We start from the raw sequence: 19,460 nt of genomic DNA on the forward strand, positions 1-19,460 counted from the left end.
AGGATTCGTAATTCTGTAGCGCGGGTTCGATTCCCGCACGAGGCAGAAACAAATGGGCAAAGTTTCTTTCACCCTGAATGCCCCTGTTACCTAGCAGTAAATAGGTACCTGGGAGTTAGTCAGCTGTCACGGGCTGCTTCCTGGGGTGTGTGTGTGTGTATAGTGCGGAAAAAAAAAAAGTAGTTAGTAAACAGTTGATTGACAGTTGAGAGGCGGGCCGAAAGAGCAAAGCTCAACCCCCGTAAAAACACAACTAGTAAACACACTCAACCTCACTCGCAAACTTACCCATATCCATTAAAGAAATAAAGATATTCATAACTAATAAGACGGTAAATGAAGAACTTAGTTTCATGCGGCGGTAAAAGTTACGGTGATCTTAGCAATTTGCTCACATGTGTATATATGCGCATGAATATTTAAGCTGAGGCGATGATCTTAAGAGCAAGAACGCCAGGATACATAAAAAAAAAATAGTTCATATGCTCCTTGACGTTGACTCGAGGTTTTGAGCACTGTGTTTATTTAGCAGAGAAGAGACGAGAGGGAAAAAAATAGTTTACAAGCAAGAAGACTGTACCAAAAGGTAGGGAGGGTGGTCACTTGCTCAGAGATATATTATATCGTGCTCTCTTTCTCTCTGTAACATCTTCCTCTCTTTACACAGGTTTGTACAGAAGTCAGAAACTTTTACTTGTAATAACTTCTGGCTGCTAATACCAGGCTTAAGAGCTCTACCTTCCCTTTGTTCATCTTGTTAGCAGGCTTAGAGAGCCCTCCCTTACTTTTGTTCATCTTGTTAGCAGGCTTAGAGAGCCCTCCCTTACTTTTGTTCATCTTGTTAGCTGGCTTAGAGAGCCCTCCCTTCTTTTTGTTCATCTTGTTAGCAGGCTTAAAGCCTTTCCATAGCTAATCTTAAGCTTTATATTACCTCACCTTTACCATTCCCCAGCCCTTACTTACCTTGAGGTTCCGAGGATAACCATCACAGACCAGTGATTAAATAAGTTGACTATAGACGTACAAACATTTATAACGTGTTGGAATTTGGTATGGTCAGCAAGATAGCTGCCGCTGTTTACAATCTAAATGACGTATGGACTCCAACTCAACCCATTCCTACTCCCGATTGATCAAAACAATCGCCCAACGTGGGGCTCGAACCCACGACCCCGAGATTAAGAGTCTCGTGCTCTACCGACTGAGCTAGCCGGGCTATGTATTCTCTGAATATTTATGTATTTATGGTAAATCTATGTTGGTGGGACAGAGGACAGGTTCAATAATTCAGCAATTACCAGATAGGATGTTGTTATACAAATAGTGAAACGCCTCTACCTCAGTACACACACAAGGGCGTAGAGTTGTTGTTATAGATTCAGCTACTCGGAACACGTTCCAAGTAGCACGGGCTATGGAGAGCCCGTAGTGGACTTACCTGGCACAGGAGCGGGGCCTCAATTTGGCGTAGAGGTAGAACATTTGGTTGAGAGAGCCCGGGTTCATGGGGGAAATTGTGTGAAACTCTGATTGGGCCTCTGAGAAGCTTTGGGATCCTAGTGAGGGCAGTAGCACTCCATGTTGCAATTTTTTTTACCATGTCGTGGTATAGTTGACAAAGGCGCTTCTGGGAACATCCCGTGCGTAGGTTCGAAACCTCATCACGGCCCTTGTGGATTTGTTCATTTGATATATCACGGCTTTGTGATTGCTGTGTATATAGGATCCCTTCATGGTTTCAAGTGTAGGTTAGACATATATATTAAAGAGATTGGGTCGATATAAATAGCAGCTGCATCGTATGAGCCAATAGATCCCATCCTAGTGCTATAGTGTCATAATGGCTTGGCGCTTTCCCCCTGATCATTCCCCCTTCCCTTCGCTGCCATGCTCGTCTTTATATTTCGTTCTTAACCTTGTCCGCGTTTCTTCCATTTCCCTTCCTTTATCGTCTGTTTTTAGTCGGTATTTGGTCTTTAGTTTGTTTATCGTCTCCTACTTTTGTGTCCTCTTGTTCGTTGCTCCTCTTGTTGAAGGGAGCCGGTCGGCCGAGCGGACAGCATGCTGGACTTGTGATCCTGTGGTTCTGGGTTCGATCCCAGGCGCCGGCGAGAAACAATGGGCAGAGTTTCTTTCACCCTATGCCCCTGTTACCTAGCTGTAAAATAGGTACTTGGGAGTTAGTCAGCTGTCACGGGCTGCTTCCTAGGGGTGTAGGCCTGGTCGAGGACCGGGCCGCGGGGACACTAAAGCCCCGAAATCATCTCAAGATAACCTCCCGGCAGGGAACACGACACCTCACCGGTGTAAGGATGACCAGCACCCGGCTTTATCTTTTGGCATTAGACCCTCTTTCGACAGGTGGGAGGGAGGAGATGGAGGATGACAAGGGAGTGGAGGCGGGAAGAAGGGATGGAGAGGCGGGAGAGGATAGGAAGGACAGTGGGTGGGGGAGGGGGGGGAGGGAAGGGTGATTGGAAATGACCTTCAATTCAGCTTTGCATCATCCATGATATTCTCGACGCTCGGCAAGGAAAATGAAAATAAAAAGCAAAAAATATATAAAAAAATATTGAATTTATGTTGGACATTTCCTTACCTCCTGCCACCCACGAAGAGGAAAATAACGATAAAAAGCAAAAAATATAAAAAAATATGGAATTTGTCCGTCATTGTATGGTCCTCTAGGGCATTCAGGATAGCCAGAGGGATAATCCCCTCAGGAAGGCTGAGGGAGGCGAGTCAAAACGGACATTTTTCTACAACCGACGAGGCCATATATTAAACAAATCACCAAGGGCCGTGACGAGGATTCGAACCTGCGTCCGGGAGCATCCCAGACACTGCCTTAATCGTCTGAGCTACGACTGGGTTAATCCTCGTCACGGCCCTTGTGGATTTGTTCATTTGATGCATCACGTTAGTGTGATTTCTGTGTGTAAGGCTATATATTAATGCAAGGCTAACCAGCTTGTATACATTTTCATCTGTCCTATTTAGACAAGTTTAGAGAGCTGCGGCGGTACATGGTGAGTTATTAAGCATTCAGATACTGGTGATTAAAGAGCTGTTGTTGTTTTAGATTCAGCTACTCGGAACAAAACGTTTCAAGTAGCACCGGCTATGGTGAGCCCGTAGTGGACTTGCCTGGCACAGAAGCGGGGCTGTGGTTAGTACTGATTAAAGAGCTGTTGTAATTGTTTTAGATTTAGCTACTCAGAACGAAATGTCCATGTAGCACGGGCTATGGTGAGCCCGTAATTAGAGAGCTTTTGCAAACTCAAGTTATAATTATGAGTGAAGGAGAGGTGGGGGAAGGCAAGGATGAAGGAGAGGGGAAAAATAACGATCACTTTTGCAAAAGAAGAATGTGTTAAGCTCTTTATAAAAAAATAACGAAAATTAAAAGATAGATTCAATTTCTTTCTTTATTACGCACCCCATTATTACGAGGGAGCCGGTCGGCCGAGCGGACAGCACGCTGAACTTGTGATCCTGTGGTCCCGGGTTTGATCCCGGGCGCAGGCGAGAAACAATGGGCAGAGTTTCTTTCATCCTATGCCCCCTGTTACCTAGCAGTAAAATAGGTACCTGGGTGTTAGTCAGCTGTCACGGGCTGCTTCCTAGGGGTAAAAGCCTGGTCAAGGACCGGGCCGTGGGGACACTAAAGCCCCGAAATCATCTCAAGATAACCCGACACTCATCCCGTGGGCGGTGGTGGAAAGGGTTACAGAGGTACATAACTGGTTCAGGAACTGAACCCCATAGTTCATTTAGCAAAGCAAGCGACACTCTTCTGAGGCTGTGAAAAGCTTCATTTCCGGAAGGTAGACGTGTAAACACGTCTATCTACCTGTGAAAAGGTAGAGGAACGAAGAATTTCAGTATAACAGGGAGAAGAAAACCTAAAATGAGTATTGAGAGTTAACAAAGAAAAGACACGAGACTCAAACACACAGACACACCACTACCACGGTATCTCTCCAGATGTCAACACTGGGAGACGAGGCGAGGTCTCGCCGCCGCTGGTGTTGTTTTAGAGTCAAGCTTTTATTCACTTTCCAAAATCACTCGTGTGTGAGACCTGTGAGGCTGTTATCCCCTCCTCCTCCTCCTCCTCCTCCTCCTCCGCCCGAAGGTCGCTCTCAGATTTTTTTTTTTTTACATGTTTTGAGAGGTCGTCGTGCACAACCAAACTACAGAATATATGGATACTTTTTTCTTTAATACTTCTTGTGTTTTGATCTTTAAAACAATCAAGCACTATAATAATAATAAACAGTTTAACAAGAGACATGAAAATTATTTGGCATTCCTGTCCACTGTACCTTAAAAGATGTATGGCGAAATTCAAAACAAAGCCACATGTCTAATAAGAAATAAGCTTAATAAACCCAACTCAATGCAGCACATTCTACCCTCCGACACATGTGATTCATTGCGCTTGTAAACAAAAATGTACAAATAAAGATCACATAATTTTCTCCCAACCAAGCAATAACCAGAGATATTCTGACATGATAATAACAACCACAAAATAAAGCATTGCAACTGCCGATCAACTGCACTCCACATCGGCTAAGAACAGCCCCAATGTGATGCCTCTACTGAAAACCTATATTTACAGATTCGACTGAAGAACCCAGTGGAGGACATGTTGGACCATGCAGTCCCTATGGCACAGTGGTAAAACACTCGCCCGACGCTTCGCAAACGTATCGCTTTGGCCTGGGTTCGTATCCTGGCCGATGAGGATTGCCCGGCTGCCAATCCTTAACTGTAGCCTCTGTTCACCCAGCAGTGAATAGGTATTTGGTTGTTAAACGGTTTGGCGGGTCGTATTCAGGGGAAAAAAAATACGATTAAATACTGGCCCGAAATGCTATGCGTGCTAGTGGCTTTACAAGAATGTAAGAACTCTTGAATATATAAATATATACAAATAAATACAAATCTGGCAGTTCCCAGAGAGGAACTGCGACCTGCTCCTAAGGACGCCTCCACAAGCCCAAGTCATTAGTGGGTGCTGGGATCGGTCGTGGTGCGTCTAGCAAGCTCTCCTAATGACAGCTACGAGTCCTTCAGCAGGCACGTCCTCCTGGGGGTGACAATTATCGAATAGGCAGCATTTACCGTCTGCTCCAAATACTGTTATCTAGTGAACATTACCTGTAACGTGGGTTCCTATTGCTATTAGTTTATAATATTACACGAAGTTCCCATCGATATTAAATTCATAAATTAAAAAGGATTACAAATGTGACAGTCTGGCTCGGTACTCGGCTCCCAGTGAACAATTACTGAGCTGGAGGCCTCAGAGTCATGACTTTTTTACGCACCGTCACACTTCAAGGGCAGCAGCTGTCACTACCACTATTAAACGCTCAACCTCAGAGTGTAATCCCCACACAATTGATTGTTGCCGCCGAAGGCGGCTAGTTTATTGTGCACCCCATACTCATCCTGTGAGCTGTAGCGCAAAAGCATTACAGAGGGCACAAAAGTCTCCGTGGTGTAGTGGTAAGACACTCGCCTGGCGTTCCGCGAGCGCTATGTCATGGGTTCGTATCCTGGCCGGGGAGGATTTACTGGGCGCAATTCCTTAACTGTAGCCTCTGTTTAACGCAACAGTAAAATGAGTACTTGGATGAAAAAACGATTCTTCGCGGCAGGGGATCGTATTCCAGGGACCATAGGATTAAGGACTTGCCCGAAACGCTACGCGTACTAGTGGCTGTACAAGAATGTAACAACTCTTGTATATATCTCAAAAAAAAAAAAAAAAAAAAAAAAAAAAAAAAAAAAAAAAAAAAAAAAAAAAAAGGTCTTTATCACACCTCATCTTAGATTATTTACATAAACAATTTCATCTATCCTTCACACCTTACAAGCTATGTTTCACCCTGGCCCAGGAGGAGCCGGTCGGCCGAGCGGACAGCACGTTGAGCTTGTGATCCTGTGGTCCTGGGTTCGATCCCAGGCGCCGGCGAGAAACAATAGGCAGAGTTTCTTTCACCCTATGCCCCTGTTACCTATCAGTAAAATAGGTACCTGGGTGTTAGTCAGCTGTCACGGGCTGCTTCCTGGGGGTGGAGGCCTGGTCGAGGACCGGGTCGCGGGGACACTAAAAAGCCCTGAGATCTTCTCAAGAAGGAGTGGGATAGTCACTGTACTCTGCTCGGACCATCTTAGTCTATGTTTTAGCTTCCATCTACCGCGGGATATTTATGTCCGGAGCGTAGAATACAGCTATGTATTGGCGTTGTAAACACGTCCACCCCTGGAAACACAAACCGAAACTGTCTCTATTTTCCGCTTGTTACAACTTGTAATAAAGTTGTTACATCTTGGCTTAACGTGTTTATGACGTATTAGAACGTTGTTACAACTTACTATATTGGTTGTTATAACTGGTTAGGAAGTGTTAAAACTTGTTCGAACGTTGTACCAACGTCGTAGTTTCGGTGTGTGTTTGGCGGGACCTGACACTGCGACACAGAAATCGTGAGGACAGGCTACCGTTGCTTGACAGGTGGGTAATGGTAACTAATCTTCCAGTCCTTGCGACTACATATGTACACACACTGAGAGCAAGAACTAGGTCCACACACTACATATTGAATTTTCAGTCATTAGACCCTTCAAACCTGTAAGCAGGAGGTTCCAGGAGCTTAGCAATTACTTTATCCACTCTTGTGTTCTATAGGATATCCTCATAATGTATCCAAAGTGTGCCAGTGCAAGCCACTGATCACATGGCCCTCTATGACTAACCATCCTGCTAGATGAGGATTTCATCATACCAAATCGAACTCTTGACTCAAACTATTTAACCCATCGTTAAGAGTAGAATAGAGGCATAAAAGCTGATATGCATAAGAATGTTATTTCAAAAAGTTATCCGAGGACGCAGTTACCAGAGAAACCAAAACAACCTCTCTGTCAGACTCAGAAATGAACCTCGAATTCCAAACGTGAAGCTAATCAGACAACTTGTAATAATGAGAGGCCAAAAGAAAATATTTGAAAAGGTAAAAAAATGGTGACAAAAATCTTCAAAGAGAGTAGAAATAAAACTCTGAAGATTCATATATTTAATAGATTTTACATATAACTAAATACAATTAAATACACACACTAATTAAAAAAAAAATCCTTAAGTCCAAGAAATAAAAAAAACAGGTTTTTTTTCTATTGCATTTCCTTTTTCACAATAGGCAAACTTAAAACTCATTTGTCTAGGAGCTCCATGGCCCTTCTCCTCTACCCTCCCCCCCCCCAATTAAAAAAAAACCACACACCAAAAAAACACGTGATTGATGTGATTTTCGTGGAGCCCGGCATGAGAGCAATTGGATTAAGTCAACACTATACGTGATTAAGATTATTAATTCAGTTTCCTCCACAAGCGGACCGACGGCCTGGAACTCCCTGCAGGATACGCCTCGAGAAACAGCTCAATCATTTCTACTTGTGTCTCCATTCATCAGGATTTTATATTATACAGTGTCCTTCATCATCCGCTTACTTGTAAACACAGAAAAAGCTATTTTTTTGTTTAAGTATATATTCATTTTCTGTTAGGACAAGAATAATTGATATTGGAAAATTCATTTAGCATTCACTTTCAGGGAACAAATTAGGTCAATCTGCATCAGTTGCTTAAGTTTGTGATCCATTTTAATTACGGTTCATATTTTAGTGCTGATGTGTATGAAAATTAACATTAATAAACAACGCAACTCATTCCATGATTTTTTTGTTTATTTATGGATTGGATTATTTGTTTCAGCCACGTTCATGTTACTTATTGCTTGCAATAACACACTGTTTGCTTCACCGTAATGAACATAACATATTCTTTACTGTCATAATCTACAATTAAACATTGTGCATATAGCTTGCTCAGTGATAATAATAAAATAAAGAAATTAAAATCTAGATGGCAAGATTTTTTAATCCACGAGAGAAAAAAGTATTAAATACAAGCATCCATACACATTATAATTACTTTTGGTAAAAAGTCTCCTTGAAATGTTAGATCAGTGATTGCCAAAGTGGGTATAGTACCCTTCTTGTGGTACACTCAAACACCGTGAGGGTACAGAGTACCGTGGATTTAGGGGGGGGGGGAGTAGTGTGTGGTAGAAGCGTTGTGGAACTCTGACCTCTGATTTTACAACTGATTACTCTCAAGGTGTTTCGCCTCGTCAGTTCACATTCAAAGAGTTTGTTTTTGTAGCTTTCAAAACATTAATTAGCAAGTTGTTTTATGGAGAAGTTTTATAATATTACCCTTTATGTTTTTAACTATTAATAACTTGCAAAACATAACTTGAACTGTGCAGTAAGCCATAACATACATTGTGGAAGTGTGTTAGTAATATATTGGTATGGACAAGGCTTAGACACAGCTGAATTGTAAATAGCGTAGGTAAATCTGAATACGCTGTTTACATACTAGCAGGTCAGAGATTAATTAAAAGCAACACTTAGGAGATATGATGTAGGTACATTTAGCATCATGAATATGTAAATGTGGATTAGGGTAAAAAAAAGAGCAAAGATATATGCAACATTGACGAGGATGCTTTAGAATTATTCAATATGCATGTGAAAAAGTTACACCTGAGGTTCAATTCACAAAGATGTTGCTTTGTAAATGAGTCTGCTTGTTAGTTCTCTGTACTGTTTTTTCTCAACTATTTGTCCTCGAGTTATTTTTTTTATTATTATACTTCCATTCCAAATTTCAGAGAAAAATTTCAAAAGTTGACAAATTCAAGAAGAAATATTTATAATATATTATGGAATATCTTAAATATGGATTTATTCAAGCACCAAGCAACCAACTTCCACCGATGGGCCTAATAGGGGGGAAAAATTATAACGTGGAAATGAGGCCTTATTGACTTGATAGATCCTTTGAAAAAATGACACAGACTAGGTAAAGAAGAATTTATCTTTATCAATCCCTCTGTGAATAATTTCCAAAGCGCCCAACACTGTCAAGCAAGTTTTCTAATTCTTTGCATCAAAACACGAATTGTTTGCGTGCATCGTGCAACATTTCACAATCAGTTGCTGTGTCTGGAAAGCCACACAAAATCGTTGAAGAAGTCGTCCTACCAGCAGCCAGTAAGGATTTGGGTGCTGTTTCACAGAAGTCTTCACATGGTATAATTTAGACGCGTCCTCTTAATAATAACACAGTTCAGCAATACAACTCAATTTCTGATAAAGGCAAAATAATGTGTCTCAGAACTGCTATTTGGAAGCTCAGAATTGATCACCCACATTTTTTTGGTTTATAAACAGATCATAATTACGTCAATGAAATGGAATAGGGATCACTGGAGATCCCTTTATAGACACGAATGACGTAAGTACAAAAAAAATGTTTGGAATCCCCGACCTAGATGATATCTAGTGTGCTATTAATAAACCTCCGTAGCTAATAAATCTGTTTCAACATGCACAGAAATTAATTTGTCATCATATCGTGACATACATTTTTTTCATCTCCCAGAACAGCATTAACAGAATATTAGAAATCAAGTATTTTTTGTCGTATTTATCCAACTTGCAATTATTTTTTTGTATTGATAATTATGAGCAAACTAAAATAATGAAACATTAATGAATACTAAATGATAACGGAACCTATATAAATATAACCGAGCCTTTACTACGAATATGCTGAAGAGAAAACCTACTTATTTAGGATGAGTGATGCCCTGTTCAAAAAGAACAGAACATAATTGACAATGTAGCAAAAATGAGATGTTATAAACATTCACAGTGATACAAAGAAAATTTACATATCAACACTTGCACCTAGGTTATAATCTCCCCCTTCTCTCACCCCTAAAATAGCGGGGTTTGTGTATTATAAAATATGAGGTCAACGTGTTGCAAACTGAAGAAAATGACACGCAACGTTAAACTAAATCAGGTTGAGTTCGAATTGTGAACCGTTTGCAACACATTGTATTCTGCTGCTGCTCGTCTCTGCCCGCGCTAACGGTTGCACCACACTTGCTTTGTTGCCTCTGGATGCTGTTACTCTGTATTGAACACACCGTAATCATCCTGTGAACGGTTGCCTAAAAGGATTAAGGAAAGCACAAAAGGTCTTAATTTGACCTCATCGGAGATTTTTTGACATTTTACAAGTTCACTTAATCTGAACACCTAATTAAAATGACAGCTATAGCACACTTGTTTTTTGTGTTATTAGAGAAATACATGTAATCAAGGAATAGTTAGGCAAAATGTTTGGCTAGCTTGAAAAGTTGAAATTTAGGGTTAGAAGCCCTAACATTCCTCCGGAGAAAATAAAGAATCAAATTGACACATCCCATCTTCTAACACTGTTGATGCTACAGTGTACCTCTGTTTGTGTGTTAACATGTGTAGTTGTGTGAATGTACTCACCTACATGTGCTTACAGGGCTCTTTGGTCCCGCCTCTCAACAGTCAATCTACTGGTGTTCAGATTCCTAAGCTTCTCGAGTTCCATCATATCTACATTTGAAACTGTGTATGGAGTCAGCCTCCACCTTCATGTATGTGTGTGTGTGTGTGTATTCACCTAGTTATGTCTTTGCGGGGGTTGAGCTTTGCTCTTTCGGCCCGCCTCTCAACTGTCAATCAACTGTTTACTAACTACACTAACTACTTACTTTTTTTTTTCCCCACACCACACGCACACACACACCCCCCAGGAAGCAGCCCGTGACAGCTGACTAACTCCCAGGTACCTATTTACTGCTAGGTAACAGGGGCATTCAGGGTGAAAGAAACTTTGCCCATTTGTTTCTGCCTCGTGCGGGAATCGAACCCGCGCCACAGAATTACGAGTCCTGCGCGCTATCCACCAGGCTACGAGGCCCCCTACGAGGTCCCTTACAGGGACCACACTACGAGACTGTGTGTGTGTGTGTGTGTGTGTGTGTGTGTGTGTGTGTGTGTGTGTGTGTGTGTGTGTGTGTGTGTGTGTGTGTGTGCGCGCGCGCGTGCGGTGCTGGTATATTGCTCGAAACAAACTAATATTTTGAAATAAAAGACAGTCGACAAAGTATTCAGGAAGAAATTAAGAAATAACACGGAAAAAAACTGGAAGCAATTATTCTGAGGACGGCAAGAGTCAAATTGTTTTGACGGAATTTAAGGGAAAAATTATTACGAAACTAAAAACTCATTTTCATTAATATCATCTTCATAGGAGAGCAAAAAATCCTGAATTAAGATCTCAATATTTTTTTTTTTTAACATTTTGCAAAAAAATCTTCATATATCCGAAGTTATTTTTGTATAAAAGGAAAATCAGATATTGAATTATAAATGTGTTATTTGAATTTTCAATTTAATTTGCATTAGATTTTAATGTTTTTTTTTACAATTATACCTTATTAAAACTTGTCTTAGGTGTATATAACACCAAGTTAAATTAGCAGTATAACTGAGCAGTTTATATATATATATATATATATATATATATATATATATATATATATATATATATATATATATATATATATATATATATATATATATATATATATATGGACTTGGATCAAATAACGCAGAATATAATATATTTTGATATGTTTGTATACCTTTTTCTTATTTCGCGATTATTTACGTCATTTTATGTTAGCATTGTTATTCTGCATGTTTCATGTATCGTGACCTGAGTATAGTGACCTGCGTATAGTGATCTGCGTACAGTGACCTCTGTATCGCGGACTGTTGCTCATAAATTAACATGGCTTTATTTTGCATGTTTTCACATATGTGCACTACCTAAGCCTCCGCCAGACAATAGTTCTCAAGTATAATAGTTCCATATCATGTTGCTCATCATATCTACTAAAGAAACTGTTTAAGTTTAACCACCTCAGCCAATTGGTATAACTATTTACTCCTGCTCACTATTCTCACAGTGTGTGGGGGGGAGGATGGGGGGGAGGATGGGGGGGAGGATGGGGGGAGGGGGTAACGTAATTGTACATGTAGGACTAAACGTCAGATTGTTCCGTATTTAGGTTAGCATAGGTATTTTATATATAGGTACAGCATAGGTATAGGTCAGTATTTTTGGACATTAGTCCCGATTATCTTCTTCAGTAGCTCTTTGGCTAAGGAAATGTAACCTTACTTAGCTTGGGTACCTGGTAGCTATCTTCACTACATGCGACCACTCTCATCACTATAACCATCGTCACTACTTGGCTACCGCTAAGAACCCCGTCTGGGGGCTCTCAACACTTAATCATATATACAATTATTTACTTCATGAGCATTGAGAACATAATTAAATCCTCGTAACACAATGATGTAACAGTGATTTCAATTCCAAGCATTTTGTCTCCACCGCCTTCACGAAGGGTGCAGTTGGGCCAACTCCCTTCAAGGACCGCCTGGGGATGACCCAATTCCCTCCTATGATCTTTCCCTTATGCCAGTCACACTTTAAAATTTTGTGAGGCTAGCCCCAGACATCTTACAACCTTAGACAGACAAATGGACAGAAACAGACATCAGATTTTATATAGACATGATTTGCATGCGAAAAAAGTTCATAAGGCATATTGGCCCATTCGAGGCAGTTTCTATTTATATCCACCCAAACTAACGTATATATATGTCTAACTTCCTAATGAAATAATAAAGCATTCCCAGACCAAATATGTTACCTGATAACTTTCTTCCATAAACCTACAATAATTTATTAAACCGATATTTACCCAGGTCTTTCCTAAATCTAAACTTCTTCAATTTATACCAATCGTTTCCTCTACTATTGTGTGCGTGCATGCGTGTGTGCGTGCTTGTGTCCCTGTGAGTGCGTGTATACCAGAAGCACTCCTAAGGAGTCATTGAGAAAGCTAATGCAACATTCCTGGTTCTCTCAGATACAACGGAAAACATTTCCCATCTCGTGTGGGGAAAAAAACACAAAGGAAAAACGTTCTGTGTAGAAGAAAATAAAGAATCGAGATGCGTGAAGCAGAGAAGCCACATATATATATATATGTCGGAGTGGGAGACTGGCATCAGGATCCACAACAACTAGACGAGGGAAGTAAAACCAAACCCGATAACTAAACGAGGGAAGTAAAACCAAACCCCGATAACTAAACGAGGGAAGTAAAAGCAAACCCGATAACTAAACGAGGGAAGTAAAAGCAAACCCGATAACTAAACGAGGGAAGTAAAAGCAAACCCGATAACTAAACGAGGGAAGTAAAAGCAAACCCGATAACTAAACGAGGGAAGTAAGTAGAGGCTGAGTACGACTGGAGAAGAGTTAGAGGGAAGATATAACAGGCTCAGAGGATGCATCGGATGTGGAAGCTATCAACTGGAGCTGTATACGACGGACGACTGAGACAAAGGCTTGGTGATTGCAACCAGGCGTCCAGTGATGTCCCCGGCCAGACAACACGGCTTCTGCGTCAGCGACGATATTTGGTTTCGTGCTCAGGAAACCCATTTGGAAAAGACGTCAGAAATATCGGTAATAAAAATGCTTAAACATTTTATCTGCAGTGCATGAAATGATAAATAATGAAGTTTCCATCGTGCTCTCGTGGGACATATGTGATACATTTTAGTTAAATAGAAAATAAGCCTTACTCAGGCTATTTCACCTCCTGCAGACAGTGTTACACTAATGACTGACAAACACAGTATTAACGATACAGATGCCAGACAGTTAGGACACGATTACATGAACACCTGCCCGATCAGCTTGCTAAAATAAATTATTCCACTAAATAGATTTGCAAAGATATTCTGTAAACGCATTATAGAACCAAAAACAGCACTAGAGCCACGGTAGTATAAACAGAACCGGTGGGAAGGAGCACTTTCGTGTCCCACGAGTAGGTCGCCAGGCTCTGGCAGGCGACAAACTCACAATGTCATCTTACTGTATAAATTACTAATGTCGGGGACAAGAGGCATGTCAGTCATGTTAAGGTCGCAAAAATGCAACCCACAACTAATGCCTAATTACTGGGTGTGTATATATAAATATAACAGCAAAACACAAACGTAAGGGGGTGGTAGGAGAAAAAACATAGAAACTGCGTTGGAGTGGACCTAAACATCCCTTCTAATGCATTGTGTGTGTTTTTCTCCTAAGGGCTAAGGGTCCCCTTCTTCCAGTCTCAATAAATTTTTTTATAGAGGTGGTACTCCCTCTATATATATATATATATATATATATATATATATATATATATATATATATATATATATATATATATATATATATATTAATACCTTAATAAATACCACCTCACCCCATCCACCTCACTCAAATGTAGATATAAACAAAATCGAAGATGTGTAAGTTCTATTCAGTTGTGTATGTGATTAATTAAAGTCTTTGAAAATGTAATAAGTTTTACGAAACGCGCTCAAGTGTCGCGTCAGACTAGAAATAAAAATGAATTTTGGAGAATTGATTTTTGAATTACCTCCAACAGTGAAAAGAAATGTACGAAAGATTGAGAAAATTCGTGTTAGAATTATTAATCTTACTTTTTCGGTCATATTTAATAATATATGTATATATATATATATATATATATATATATATATATATATATATATATATATATATATATATATATATATATATATATATATATATATACGCAACATTGATCACAAACACACTGATCCAAATATGCGGAAAAACCACATGTGAAAAATTGAGAATGCTAAACGCGTTTTCCGCTTAACTCGCCTCCATCAGAGCAAAGTAGAATAAGGATGGAAACCTGTTGTTGTTGTCTTAGATTCAGCTACTCAGAACAAGAAGTTCCAGTAGCACGGGCTATGGTGAGTCCGTAACACTAGCATGACTAAAAATTAATTTTAGACTTATTATGAGAAGGAAAATCCTGCTATCAGTAGTCAGAAGTCTTCTGTCCTCACCTGTGTAAAACATAATAAAATATAGCATAAATAAAATGAATTTATGAGGACATATAAAATTAGATGATGTTATGAGAATGTAAAGCTCTCGAGAAATTAATTAAATCGTCGGGCTTAAGTCTGGCGAACACGAGGTAAATATCGCTTCTAACCGGGAAAAGAACAGAGTCATTAATTAAAACTTTCACACCCAGCGGATGCCGAATCAATTCAAGAACTGCTCCTGGCATTTGGAGTGACTTATTCACATAAATTAAATTTCGTGTCTTTTAGAACCTTTTATTTGGTGTATCTTTGGCTTCCTCCACATCAACAATCACTGGTTTATCCATTACTATATTAAGGCTGTATCAGAGCTCATTTGTTTATGTCTATTAAATGATTATTGTGAACGAGTGTCTTGTTACGGCTATGTTGCAACTGCATTATGTTTCTGTTGTATTTTTTACGTGTCTTGTTACAAATGTATTTTGTTTAAAGTGCATTATGTTACAACTGTATTTTGGTGCCAGTTTATTTACGAGACAATATTATAATTTTGCTCCGCCAATATTGCTGGTTGCGAGACAGTGAGAGATGGAGAAGGGAAAAAAAGTTACTCTCGTTGCTCTCCTTATATATCCTTCCCTACCAGATAACCGAGATAAATGCTTCAAATCACATAAGAACTGAAGAATAACGTAATCAGCAGCTGGTTTATTGGACCATATAAGACAACAAGAACTCTCTCAATATATATAAAGATTTACACTCATATATTTGGTTAAGAGGAATTAAAAGATTCAGTTGACTTCATGATGTTACTTCTCAAATTGTTCTTTAGATCTGCCACCTTTTTTTATACACAAATTTATCCAACTTTAATATTTAGCTTTTAATTGTTAATGCCTCTAATTAAATGGGACACTGCACTCGGATAATATATTGTATCTACGACTTTAAGCGAAGATTATATTTAACTCTTGTAGAGTGAAGTCATCCCTTCACTTTCTAGTGTGTGGTTTGGTTAACATATTTCAGCCACGTTATTGTGACTCCTCGTCTGCTTAACACTTGTAGCTTTCGGACCAGGAACGTTCGTATTTCTTGTTGACCAGACCACACACTAGAAAGTGAAGGGAAGACGACGTTTCGGTCTGTCCTTGACCATTCTCATGTCGATCGTCGTCCCTTCACCTTCTAGTGTGTTGTCTGGTCAACATACTTTACCCACGTTATTGTGACTCATCGCCTGCATTCGTACTTCTTTTTGATTCACTGAACCGTCATTTCAAACAATGACTTGTATCAATATATGGTTTATGCTCTTGTGTAGTTCATGTTTCATTCTCCAATTTGTGCTTGCGCCTCCGCAGTGTACTTCGGTCTGTAGTTTACGATTATATCCGATATTTTTGTTTCTGATTGTTTGTCTCGCTTAAGAGACAATCATTCTGTTTGTCAATCATTTTGTGAATTACATTTTACTTCTCTGGTTAAATTTTCTGTCTTTTTTTTTATGTTTTTTCAAGGTTTGGGTCTCTCAGTTACTTGAATTTAGTTAATATGAGTTTCTGTTAATAATGTTTATTCTTGTCTGTGTTGGTGCTTTTGTTAGCCATAATAGTTTTTCAGGAAGTTTTTCACTTACTTTCACTGGGGAAAGTTTTGTTCTTTCAACGCGGTTTTATGCAAGAGATAGTGATGCTTTTCATATCTAAAGCAACAGGTAACTTTTTGATGTTATTTTCTGATGTCTTGTTCTCAAAATGATTCAATTATTCTGGAAAGAAAGAGACAGAAAACTGGGGTTCACAACTTGTTGCATATATACGATTTATTTTCTATACATCTGGTATCCTGCTTTCAATAAAACAACAGGACGAAAGAAGTAAATTTACATCACAAAAACATTTATTTATATATTCATACACATTAAAAGCTTTTCATATCATTGTACGTCAATTATAACAATTGGAATAAAAATAAAGAACTCAAATACAATATCAAATCTTTTCTGAAATATAACCCATGCATATTTTTGCAAGGTTTTCGGTTTAAGTGAGCACTAAGCATGTTTAATGAATGGGTGCCTTCTATAAAATTATTTTAAGTTTTGCTAAGAATTTTATCTATGAAGTGCCTTAATTACTGAAGCCATTTAACCATCACACAACCCTGGACTGGTAGTTTGTAATGATGTTTTTCTACTGGGAGATGTTCTAGTTAAGTCGTGGTGGAAACCCGTATTTAGTAGCATAGATTTAATTTTTATCTTATGCATGCTTTTTTCCGCTTATTATGAGCCTTGCGATTTTTTTCATTAATTGTCCTTTTCCAAACATGGAAATGGATTAGCTTCTGTAGGCTCTTGACCTTCAATGCATTTTCATTGTCATTCTTCTTGCTGATTAGTTTGTAATTGTAGCATATTCGATCTGAGCCGAGATGAGTCTATTTCGGTTCTGCTCTGTGTTCAGCAAGTTGTACTTGAGGGGTAAACTTTGTCTTTTCCATCGCGCTTCTCAGGTGTGAGAGAGGCGCGAGATTATATATGTATATATATATATATGTCGTACCTAATAGCCAGAACGCACTTCTCAGCCTACTATTCAAGGCCCAATTTGCCTAATAAGCCAAGTTTTCATGAATTAATGTTTTTTCGTCTACCTAACCAACCTAACCTAACCTAACCTAGCTTTTTTTGGCTACCTAACCTAACCTTACCTATAAATATAGGTTAGGTTAGGTTAGGTAGGGTTGGTTTGGTTCGGTCATATATCAATGTTAATTTTAACTCCAATAAAAAAAAATTGACCTCATACATAGAGAAAAGGGTTGCTTTATCATTTCATAAGAAAAAAAATATAGTAAATATATTAATTCAGGAAAACTTGGCTTATTAGGCAAATCGGGCCTTGAATAGTAGGCTGAGAAGTGAGTTCTGGCTACTAGGTACGACATATATATATATATATATATATATATATATATATATATATATATATATATATATATATATATATATATATATATATATACATGTATATATATTATATACATATAATATATATGTGTGTGTGTGTGTGTGTGTGTGTGTGTGTGTGTGTGTGTGTGTGTGTGTGTGTGTGTGTGTGTGTGTGTGTGTGTGTGTGTATGACACTGATCTTACTAAATGCCGACTACCACATTTACAAAAAGAGTACACATCTAAACGCATTCGGATTGTTTCATATCCTTTGTCCAAATCATTTGGTCGTTGGCAAAATAATTTTTTTTTACTAATGTATTTGGTTTTAGGCTTATACATAATGTTTGTGTTTAAATAGAAAATAATTTCTTCATTCACATCATAATTGCGAAAATGCAAAGTAATCTACAACAGCGAATTACCAAATTCTGCATAGATTAATTTCCACCTGCGAATAATCGAGCCTTTGATTTCTCTAAACCTAATTTGACCAGGTTCACTGTGGGGCGCGTCCAGGATGCCGACTTTATCGTCGACTCTTGCGTTACCAATAACGCCACCTCAGCGAATTTTTGCAGGCGGCGGCTGGCAGTTTCACGAAGATAAGTGAGGTTGGATGTGACTCAGATGAGAAAGGAAGGCATAAAACATGAAGCCTCGGCACTATCCAGCAAACCTAAAACAGACAGGTGAGGACAATTCGGAGGCGGGTTTGGTAAGAGCACTCGGCCAGCGCTGGGAGTGAAGACATTCTGGAGACCGTCTTGGACACCGTACTCGGCCAGCGCTGGGAGTGAAGACATTCTGGAGACCGTCTTGGACACCAGTACTCGGCCAGCGCTGGGAGTGATTTTGTGAAGTTATATATCTTCTAGTTTGGCTCTCTTTGGTAATTATTTATTAATAAGTTTATATCGACTTGCATATACCCATGGAGAACGCTGGATACACTAAACACGAAATTATATTCTTCATTCGATGATATTCCTCTGAACTGATGGGTGGCTTCTGCAGTGCTAGAAATCCATGTGAGTAGCTTCTATGGTGTGAAGGAGAGACCAGGTGATGTGATGATGTACATCGAGAGGAACTCCAGGTAATGGGATGATGTACACTGAGAGGAACTCCAGGTAATGGGATGCTACACTGGGAGGAACTCCAGGTGATTGGATGCTGTACATCGAGAGGAACTCCAGGTGATGGGATGCTGAACATTGAGAGGAAGTTCACAGGCCACCTGGACCTCAGTGTCAAGCATAAATTAAAGTTCAGTCTGCACTAATCTCTAACTCGGGGAGTGTTAACTCTGCTCGACTAACTTTGCACTTCTGGGTCCAGCAACTGTGAACACAGGACGCTAATAATGATCCATCTTGCACCCGTGAAGCTGCCGTTCTGGTCTGTGTGCAATGTTCCGCTTCATGCAATACTGCTTTTAGCTTGACGGGAATAGTAGATTTCATGTCTGTGTCCATTTCTCAATTCATATATATATATATATATATATATATATATATATATATATATATATATATATATATATATATATATATAT

The 19,460-nt window shown here is 39.2% G+C and overlaps 1 non-coding gene across 1 annotated transcript; it reads right to left on the reverse strand.

Annotated features, from left to right (window-relative positions):
• Positions 1 to 1,143: 1,143 nt before the first annotated feature.
• On the reverse strand, positions 1,144 to 1,216 carry TRNAK-CUU (transfer RNA lysine (anticodon CUU)). The gene has a single exon. It is a non-coding gene; the product is annotated as a tRNA-Lys (tRNA).
• Positions 1,217 to 19,460: the final 18,244 nt, after the last annotated feature.

This window comes from Procambarus clarkii, chromosome 86, assembly GCF_040958095.1.
Source record: "Procambarus clarkii isolate CNS0578487 chromosome 86, FALCON_Pclarkii_2.0, whole genome shotgun sequence".
NCBI classification, from domain to species: domain Eukaryota; kingdom Metazoa; phylum Arthropoda; class Malacostraca; order Decapoda; family Cambaridae; genus Procambarus; species Procambarus clarkii.